Genomic DNA, 10569 nt, shown 5'->3' with positions numbered 1-10569 from the left:
CAGAAACTTGCATTTTGGCCCATTTTTGGCACGTTTAAGCCCCTTAACCTCATTTCAAGGCTCTAAGATGAAGTTAAAGTGTAGGGGACTTGAAACATGCTCAAAAATATTCCGGATGTCGGTTCGTTTGGTCGTACGATCGCGATGTTTGCTTAATTACGACGGGATGCGCATAAGCGCGAAAAACGATCCAAATTGCGCGACGAATGGATTTTTCTCATGCCAAACACTAAAATAAAATATTCTAATGCTTGCATAAATTTTTGGATGTCCGGATGTTTTCAGAACATAAGTTATGCGCGAAAGTGCAAACTTATGCACTTTTTGACGCCCCTGAATGAGCATAAAGTTTATTTTAGCACACCGAACCTCTCAAAGCCTATTTCTAAGCTATGTAAAGGATATTTAGGGTGTGTTTAGCTTATGGGCATGTTCCGGAATGTTTGTTACAGTTCAAATCGGCATACTTTCGCAGTTTGTCAATTTTAGTCCCTGTAAGCGAATAGACTTGATTTTGCCATACCAAAGCCTTCAAAACTTATTTCTAAGTTATGTAAAGGTTATTTAAGGTATGTTAAGAATAAATTGATGTTCCGGAGTATTTGATGCGTTAAACTGATTACGTTTACGCACCAGTTTGCGTATAATTCTCCAGAAAGCGATATAGAGTTTGAAATTGAATAAAAACCAAAACATGAAAAACATCAAACATAAACAATCAAACATTGGGATCAAATAACTTTATTTCATTGATAACTGAACTGTTTACAATGATTACAAGCACAGATGTCACAGCACGTAGGATTCGTGCAGCAAAACCGTTGATCTTCAACTGGTCCGCCATGAGATCTCGATCTCTGTTGCTTCTTCCGATCTATCTCTCATTTATGAAAACTCGCAAAGAAGAGACCATCTTGAAGATCCATGGCGTGCAAATGTGAGGAAACAAAGAAGAACTGTGTGTGTCTGGAGATTTGTGAAAGACATGTGTCTGGCAAAAAGAGGAGAAGCCAGCAAAATATTAAAGAAAATATCGAACTTTCAAAAGAAAAGATAAAGGTAAAGGTAAATAAGACAAATGTGGGGTAGGTATGTCATTTGGCTAAGTCGACTGACTTATGGCGATTTTATCCATTTACTCATGCTTAACCTAAAATTTCCAATTACATATAAGGAGAATTATACCAAATCAGGATTGAAATCCCCATTTTGATGAGATTCTCCTTAGATTTTCTTAAAACAAGGAAGGAATTGCTAAGCCAAGGGGTGAAACCCTAACCTTGGCAGCTCGTTCTGAACTTTAATCATCTCACCAAGGCAATCGACGGACTCCAACGACCTGAACTCACAAAGTATGACCTAGGGAACGCATGTGGAATGCCCAAGAATCGAGGCAGAAACACGACCTCTAAGGTCGAAAGTGATGACAAGTCTACTGTGAATAGTCGAGTTTCCCTGGGTAGTCGATGTCTAGTAGCCGCAGACAATCTATCTCTCGATTTTATGTGTTTCGATTCTGAGAACCGCAACCGCGTACTCTGATGACTCGTTGATTTCTATATGTTTTTGTGTGCTTTCTCCATTTTGTGTTTATATTTTGGGATGTTATTCGATTTTGCTATTAATTCAATCGACACACACGACTCCCATTTGCTGTTCTATCTCAATTCGACATCCAGATGTCGCAACTCTAGACGATATTATACTATGTTGTGCTATACGACTAAGTTAGGCTATATTATACGATGCTATTCGATATACTATACGAACGACACGCGAGCTTTGAAGGATAGGTTTCTGCTTTCTGACTACTTCTGTGATTTAATGGTTACGTGCTTTTGTGTTTATGTGACTCTGTGTTTATGTGCTTCTGTGCTCTACTTGCTTATGTGTTTCTGTGGTTATATGGATTCTGTGATGTTATGCCTATGAGATTACGTGTATGTGTTTCGACGTGATTCTAAGCTTTAGATAGTAGTAGACGTGTGAGGTGAGATTCGATTTCGTTGTGTTGAGTCTCGTGACGATGTCTAATGCAGACCATGTCGTCGTCTGGACACCGGACCCCACTTACTCGCCAAGAAAAGAGGGACAGACGACTCGCGGCTATCATCTCCAAACAAGTGGCGAAGGCCGTGAGTGAGGTGTATGAAAATGCCAGCAAAACGTCTGAAGAATCCCGAGCTGAAAACCCTAAGGATTCAAGCAAGGCTGCTTTCAGCTTCAAGCAGTTCAAAGCATGCGGACCAAAAGAGTTCACTGGCGAAGATGGTCCTACAGCCATGTTTCACTGGTTCGACTCGGTCGAAGTCACTCTGCGCCAGAGCGGATGTCCTAAACATCTACGCACTCTCAATACTACAGGCGTCTTCCAGTCCCGTGCTCTAGACTGGTGGACTGCCGAACGAAACAAGCGCGAAAATGATGCAGCTTACGAGCTAACATGGGAGGAGTTGAAGGCAATTATGATCGACGAATTCTGCCCTCCTCATGAACGCCAAAAGCTGGAGGACGAATTCCGGGGAATCAAGCAGAAGGATGGAGACAACGCTGCTCTCACTACTCGCTTCAAGCAGCTTAGCATCATATGTCCCGATCAAGTCAAGACCTCAGATCAAGCCATCAAGAAGTACATTCGAGCTCTACCCGACTGTGTAGCCGACTTTGTTCACGCCGCCAAGCCAGTAACTATCGAAGAAACATACCTACTCACCGCTGAGATCAACGACAAGCGAGTGAAGTCTGGTTTTTGGGATAAGCAAACCAAGTCTCTGCACCAAGCCACTGCAGCACCCACCGACTCATCTGCTCAATCCTCCAAGTCATCGAGAAGAAAGAAGAGGAACAACAACAACAGCTCCAGCAACAAGAGCTGTGCTGCCGCGACAAACGCCACTCCTCTACAAGCTGTGCCAGCTCAACAGCAGCAGCACCCTCACAGGCCCTCACCCACTCTGCCCGACGTGTTCGTATCATCACCCGGTGGGTCTAGCCTGTCGTTTTTGCGCTCACTGCAACCTTTACGATCATTTCACTGCGAACTGTCGTTATGGTCCCCGTCAAGCCCCAGTTCAAGCTACTGTCAACCAGGCTCTACTCCCTGCCCCTCAAGGCCAACAAGCAGCTCAAGCCCCTGCTGTCAATGCTCGAGTCTGCTTTGCATGTGGTGACCCTAACCACTTCGCAAACAGGTGCCCGAACAGGGTAGTCAAGCAAGAGCCCCAGCAGCAACAGCAACAACAGCAGCCTCAGCACAGCAGCAAGCAGCCCACGCCCGAACCTTCAACATCAACGCCCGTCAGGCTCAGGCAGATAACAACGTGGTTAATGGTACGTTCCTTGTGAATGGTATTTACGCATCATGTCTGTTTGATACTGGAGCCGATAACTGCTTTGTGTCGTTTGAATTTGAGAAGTTCCTTAGTCGTAAGCGCTCTTATCTGTCCTCGTCATTCGAAGTCGAAGTCGCTACAGGAAGAACTATTGCCGTTAATTCAGTACTCCGTGATTGTACTCTCGAACTCAATGATCACATCTTTTCAATAGACCTTATTCCGATGCAACTCAGAAGCTTTGATGTCATAATAGGCATGGACTTTCTTCGCGAAAACCATGCTGAAGTTGTATGCTTTGAAAATATGATTCGATTCTCGCTCGCGAACGGTGATCTATTGTGTGTGTACGGTGAAACAGCGTCGAAAGGTCTCAAGCTTATGTCGTGTATTCAAGCCAGCAAGTATCTCCGCAAGGAATACCAAGCTTTCTTGGCCAACATTGTAGTAGCGGAGAAGGGAAAGAAAAAGAAAATTGAAGTCAAAGACGTCCCTGTGGTTCGTGAATTTCCTCAGGTGTTCCCTGGCGATCTTCCCGGACTACCACCAAGTCATGATCTCGACTTCCGCATCGACCTCATTCCTGGAGCTAACCCCGTTGCCAAAGCCCCTTATCGACTCGTTCCATCTGAAATGCGGGAACTCCCAAACCAACTCCAGGAATTACTCGAAAAAGGCTTTATTCGCCCAAGCACCTCTCCTTGGGGCGTGCCAGTCCTTTTCGTAAAAAAGAAGGACGGGTCGTTCCGGATATGCATCGACTATCGGGAATTGAATAAGCTAACCATCAAGAACCGATACCCCTTGCCCCGAATCGACGATTTGTTTGATCAGCTACAAGGTGCATCATGTTTCTCGAAGATCGACTTACGCTCAGGCTACCATCAGTTGCGGATCCAAGAGGAAGACATCCCCAAAACCGCTTTTCGAACCCGTTATGGCCATTACGAATTTGTTGTTATGCCCTTTGGTCTAACCAACGCACCCGCGGTCTTTATGGACCTGATGAATCGCGTGTGTAAGCCTTATCTTGACCGTTTCGTCATCGTGTTCATCGATGATGTCTTGATTTATTCCAAAACGAAAGCCGAACACGCGCAACATCTACGTTTGGTTCTCGAGTTACTCCAGGGGAACCAACTCTATGCCAAGTTCTCCAAGTGCGAATTCTGGTTGGAGGAGGTTCAGTTTATGGGTCACATCGTGAATAGTCAGGGTATCCATGTCGATCCTGCGAAGATTGAAGCTGTCAAAAGCTGGATTACGCCTAAGAACCCGTCAGAAGTTCGTTCTTTTCTCGGACTAGCGGGCTATTATCGACGATTCATTGAAGGATTCTCCAAGATCGCTGTGCCACTTACCGCTCTTACTCATAAAGACAAGCCTTTTTTGTGGGGAAACGCACAAGAGACTGCCTTTCAAACCCTCAAGCATATGCTGTGCAACGCTCCGATTCTTACGCTGCCCGACGGAAGCGACAACTTCATTGTCCACTGTGATGCTTCTAACCTTGGTCTCGGCTGTGTCCTCATGCAGCGAGACAAGGTTATAGCCTACGCATCTCGTCAGCTCAAGATCCACAAGAAAAACTATACAACCCATGACCTCGAGCTAGGCGCGGTTGTCTTTGCATTAAAGATTTGGCGACACTACCTGTACGGCACTAGGTGCACAATCTACACTGATCACAGGAGTTTACAACACATCTTTAATCAGAGGGAACTTAATATGCGTCAACGCCGATGGGTAGAACTTCTCAACGATTACGACTGTGAGATTCGTTATCACCCAGGCAAGGCGAATGTGGTTGCCGACGCGCTCAGCAGAAAGAGTTATGTGCTCAGTACCCGAAACATCCAAGCCCAGCACAATCTCGAAACCCTCATCCGTGAAGCTCAACATGCTTGCTTTAAAGAGCGTACATTGAAGAAAGAGAGGATCTATCACGATGGAGCTCAGTTGATAAGCAAACCCGATGGGATATTCTATTATCTGGACCGAATTTGGATCCCTAAGCGGACCGAATTGCGAAAGATTATCATGAATGAAGCCCACAAATCTCGATACTCCATTCATCCCGGTGCCGACAAGATGTACCAGGACCTTCGATATAAGTACTGGTGGTCGGGCATGAAACGAGATATCGCCCTCTACGTTGGAAGTTGCTTAACTTGCGCAAGAGTCAAGGCTGAACATCAAAGACCTTCTGGCTTACTCGAACAACCGCCGATACCTATATGGAAGTGGGAGACCATAGCTATGGATTTCATAACAAAACTCCCGCCCACGCCATCAGGTCACGACAGTATTTGGGTCATAGTCGATCGTCTAACGAAATCAGCCCACTTTTTGCCGATATGGGAAGACTACAAGGTGGAACGACTAGCCCAAATCTACACCGCCGAGATCATTCTTAATCATGGTACGCCTCGTGACATCATTTCAGATCGTGACGCTCGGTTCACTTCGCGATTGTGGGAAATGTTTCAAGCGGCCCTTGGTACGTCACTTAATCTGAGTACTGCATTCCACCCTCAAACCGATGGACAGACTGAAAGAACGATCCGTACTCTTGAAGACATGCTCCGAGCGTATGTCATAGAGTTTGGTGGTAGTTGGAACAAACACCTGCCATTGGTGGAATTCTCGTACAATAACACCTATCATGCCAGCATTCAAATGGCCCCTTTCGAGGCTTTGTATGGTAGAAGATGTCGATCGCCTATTGTGTGGCACGAGATCGGTCACTCGCAACTAACCGGTCCCGAGATTCTACAAGAAACGACTGACAAAATCCACCAGATTCGAGACAACCTGGTGAAAGCTCGGAACAGACAGAAAAGTTACGCCGATAAAAGACGCAAGCCCCTTGAATTCGAAGTTGGTGACTACGTACTCCTAAAGGTATCACCTTGGAAGGGTGTAGTCCGATTCGGCAAGAAAGGGAAACTAGCGCCTCGATATGTTGGACCTTTTAGGATTCTGGAAAGGATCGGAAAAGTCGCCTACAGACTCGAATTACCGGAGGAACTCAGTAACGTCCACCCGACTTTCCACGTCTCTAACCTCCGAAAATGCCTTGCTGATCATGATCTAATTGTACCACTTGACGATCTTCAGGTCAACGAAACGTTACACTTCGTGGAAAAGCCTGTCGAAATCATGGATCGCCAAACCAAGCAACTCAGGCGCTCTCGCATCCCGATCGTGAAGGTCCGATGGGAAGGCAAACGAGGCGCGGAGTTCACTTGGGAACTCGAAAGCGACATGAAGGCCAAGTACCCGCAGTTGTTTAAATAAATAGATCTGAAGCATCAAATTGGTAAATCACGGCGTTGTGTAGCCTTCGACCTAATTTCGGGACGAAATTCCCTAAACAAGGGGAGGCTGTAACACCCCGTGTTTTCGAATGTCAAAGTCAAAGTCAAAGTCCAAGTCAAATTTGACTTCTTTGACTGTTAATGTTCTTTTTACTTTTGTATTATGTGGAGTAAGTGTTGTATAAATGAAATGATCGAATGTTTAATCAATGCGACCGATTTACGACTGTGAATAGTAGGAAGTAACAATGCGATAAAGTTAATCAATCAATAATCAAGCTAATCGAACAATCAATCGAACTCGAGACTCGAGCTATGCGAAATTGGTGTGGTAATGCTTACGTGTGTGTGTGCCTTATGTGTTACTTGTGCATGTTTACTTTATGAATTGTGGTATCAATCGAATCAATCGAAAATCGAATCGAAACTCGAAAAGCAATCGAACTCAATCGAAACCGACATCGAAACGTGACTTATAGATGATTGTATGTTAGATATAGTAGTTGGGACTGAAAGTAATTTGACTAGGAACTCTATCGTATTCGTATCATCGTCCATCGAAATCGAAACGTCGAAAATCGTCGCGAAATACTCAAAGTGTGTCGCGGATCGAACAGGAGGCATCCTGATCGAACAGGCCAGCCGATCGGCTAGCATCTTCCTAGCCGATCGAGCAGCCCATTCGATCGGAGCTCCTGGCCGATCGGCTGGCACTTTCCCCTTTTGGGAGCCTATAAATAGGGTTGTCATTGTCACACTTTCCATTTTTGGAAAGCTCTGACCGAACCAGCCTTCTTCTTCACGTTTTCTCAGATTTCTCTCAACTCCGGTAAGTTCTCACTCTAATTCTTGTACGTTTTTTATCACTACATGATTCTACACCTTTCTATCTTTCAAAACTTGATTTTTAACCATGAAATCACCAAGATCTAAGTGTTCTTGGGTGATGTCATCATGGTGTTCTTGAAGAACACCAAACTTTGGCCTCATTCAACCATGAATAGCTTAGATCTGATCGATTTCCACATAAACAAACTAAGATTCTTACAAATCTTAACATTTCTATGAATGATTTCCAACTTTCTTCAACTTTTACACTCGAAACCTTAAAACCGGTAGAAACGAAGCTTGAACCGGCTAACTGATCGTTCTAACAGTTAAGAGGTTCAAGATTCGGGTTCTATATACAAGGTTCACCGACAATGAGTTAAACTCTAAATCGACGTTCCGAACCGTTCACCGGCCGGACTTGGGTGATTCCTGTTCGAGCCGAAGAAACGAGTAGGAACGGAGGATATCATAGTTCAACTCGTTATCAAACTACCTCGACATGGCAACAAGTGAACAAACAGCCAAGTGTTAGACGAAAGGCCGACCAGGTCAGAGATGCTGGCCGAACGGCTAGGTTGTTCAGACAGCCCAGCCGATCGGACATACCAGCCGATCGGCCGGGCCAGCCGATCGGCTAGCACATGGTTCCACACTTTTCACTTTTTATGAAGTATGCTATTGACGAAGTGATGTTCGATCGAATACGCTACTCGATTGGTAAACATTACTGTTCGGATCATGAGATACTATGCTTCAACACTTAATCGTTTTACAAATCGTTCGTAGTAGGAAATGCCAGCCGATTGAACAGTCTGTTCGATCGAGTGACATTCCATTGAGGACCACTTCTAAAGTTCCCAGCCGATCGGCTAAGCCGGCCGATCGAACGGACCGTTCAATCGATCGACCTGAAAGGTAATGACATTTTTGTGTTCTCATATACTACAACGAAAACTTCAAAAGTTCAAATCCCCAAACACAAACACCCTAGAGGAAGAAACAATCCACTCGAATGGCCCAGCCGATCGAGCCTACCGGCCGATCGAACAGGACTGTCCAATTGGTTATACCAGCCGATCGAACAGACCGTTCGATCGAACCTGCCGTTCGAACGACCAGCCTATTCGATCCATTCCCATTGGTTGCATTTCCACGTTACTCATTGTTGTGCTATCGAACTATTCAGGCTAATCTTACTCTCAGCGCTCCCTTCAATCCATAATCAATCACTGTGAGTATACTCGAACCCTTTTTGCTGCACTTTTTGGTGTTACATACGTTACTTAACAAAATCACAATCGAACACACTATTCAAACTATTTGAACGCTAACCGATTGCATGTATTACGTGATTAAATGTATGCTTGTTATTATGTTTACACGTGGAATGCTGTCTACCTGCCTTAGCAACGTAGTACTATAGTTTGGACTCAGCACCCGTTCACACGGGGGTTGTTAAGGACAATTTACTTGCATGATTTACGGTGGTGATCATGTATTGCGAACTGTCTCGGACAGTCGACCCGTAGTCGTTGGTATTGATAGGTCCATGTCGATAATTACGTGCATCATTTCCCTCTGTGTACGTGCTGGTTATGCGTAAACTATTCGAACTTCATATGCTAGTATCAAACTTGTATGCTCACCTTTACATTATATGTATTGACTTTATTTTAATGTATGTGACAGGTGCTTAGGATGGTTACTTGCTTTCCCTGCTGTGAAATCGAGGCTAGGAAAGAGTCTAGAAACCAAGACAATTTATATTTATGTGTTTAAATCTGAGTTGTCGGAACATGTTTTTGTTTGAAGGATACCTATGTCTGTAATAACTAAATTTATCTTATGGGTCACGGTATGGGACGTGATATTTAAACTATTTGGTAATATTAGTTGTTATGGAATTTCTTTGAACAATCTGTTTCACTCAGTGCCGCGCCCCGATGATTCCGCCATCGGTTGGGGTGTGACATGATGAGGTCAGCTATGTCAATTCTAATCAATTGGTAATCGATACAATGAATATGATATAGCGAATAAAAACGACCAGTGGAATAAAGTTTTGTTTGGGTAAGAAAGTTACATGAGCAAACACACAAAGAGTTAATTAAAAAGAAAATTACAATGTTGTTGATTATTAGATAGATTAATCGTTTACTGAGTTAAATCAAAAGATTTTCTCAATGTATCATTTATAATTCTAATGAGTTAGCCTGATAATGTTTGTGATATACTAATAATATACTAGTATCCTTGAATAATCACTTTGTACAAAATATTCAACTATGTGGTTCACATTAATATGTAGTCATAGCTTCCTAATGGACTAAATGGCACCGACTATGATGGAAACCAAAAAAAAAGGCAAATTGGAAAATAATAATCCCATCTTTCTGAAATTGGCTAATAATAATCCCAAGTCACGAATTAGCCGCCAATAATCCGACCTCATCCAATTTTTTTGTAAAATACTCCACCGTTAATTCCACCTAACGTCGTTATGAAAAATGGTGACGTGGCTGCCACATGTTAAATGACTCAAATGATATGGATTTTTTTTTTAAATTGTAAGACCCTTACATGTTTTATAAGATTTACATATAGTTTTCGACTATAATTGTTCTGTTTATGCTTTCACATACTTTATCATATACATATTTCTTAAAAACTTTTAAGAAATAATTAATTGAACTTTTACAAAACATTCGCCGTTTAAAAACATGACGACGAAACTTTTCGCGGAAGCTTTGTTCTTTATGTGTTCGGTTCTTCATCAAGCTTGATCGTCCTCCGGTATCGTACAATATACCTACATTTCATAAAAACATGAAATGAGTTAGTTTTAGAGTGTATATAACGTGTATAATCAAGTCCAAAAGATGAAACATCAACTAAACAAGTTTTTTTCAAGTCTAAGGGTCGGTCGCGGGGTGCGACAGAAGAGACCCCTGATCTTCGCGGGCCACGAAGGCTCTCGCGTATCGTGACAGCGACTTAGGTCGCTGTCGCGTGGCGCGACACCTCACTTTTTCCAGCGAGTTTGGTTCCAGATCTGCACATTTCTAGCAAAACTATATTTTGCCGAA

Source organism: Helianthus annuus, chromosome 15 (assembly GCF_002127325.2).
Source record: "Helianthus annuus cultivar XRQ/B chromosome 15, HanXRQr2.0-SUNRISE, whole genome shotgun sequence".
NCBI lineage: Eukaryota > Viridiplantae > Streptophyta > Magnoliopsida > Asterales > Asteraceae > Helianthus > Helianthus annuus.
This window is presented reverse-complemented; position numbering follows the sequence as displayed.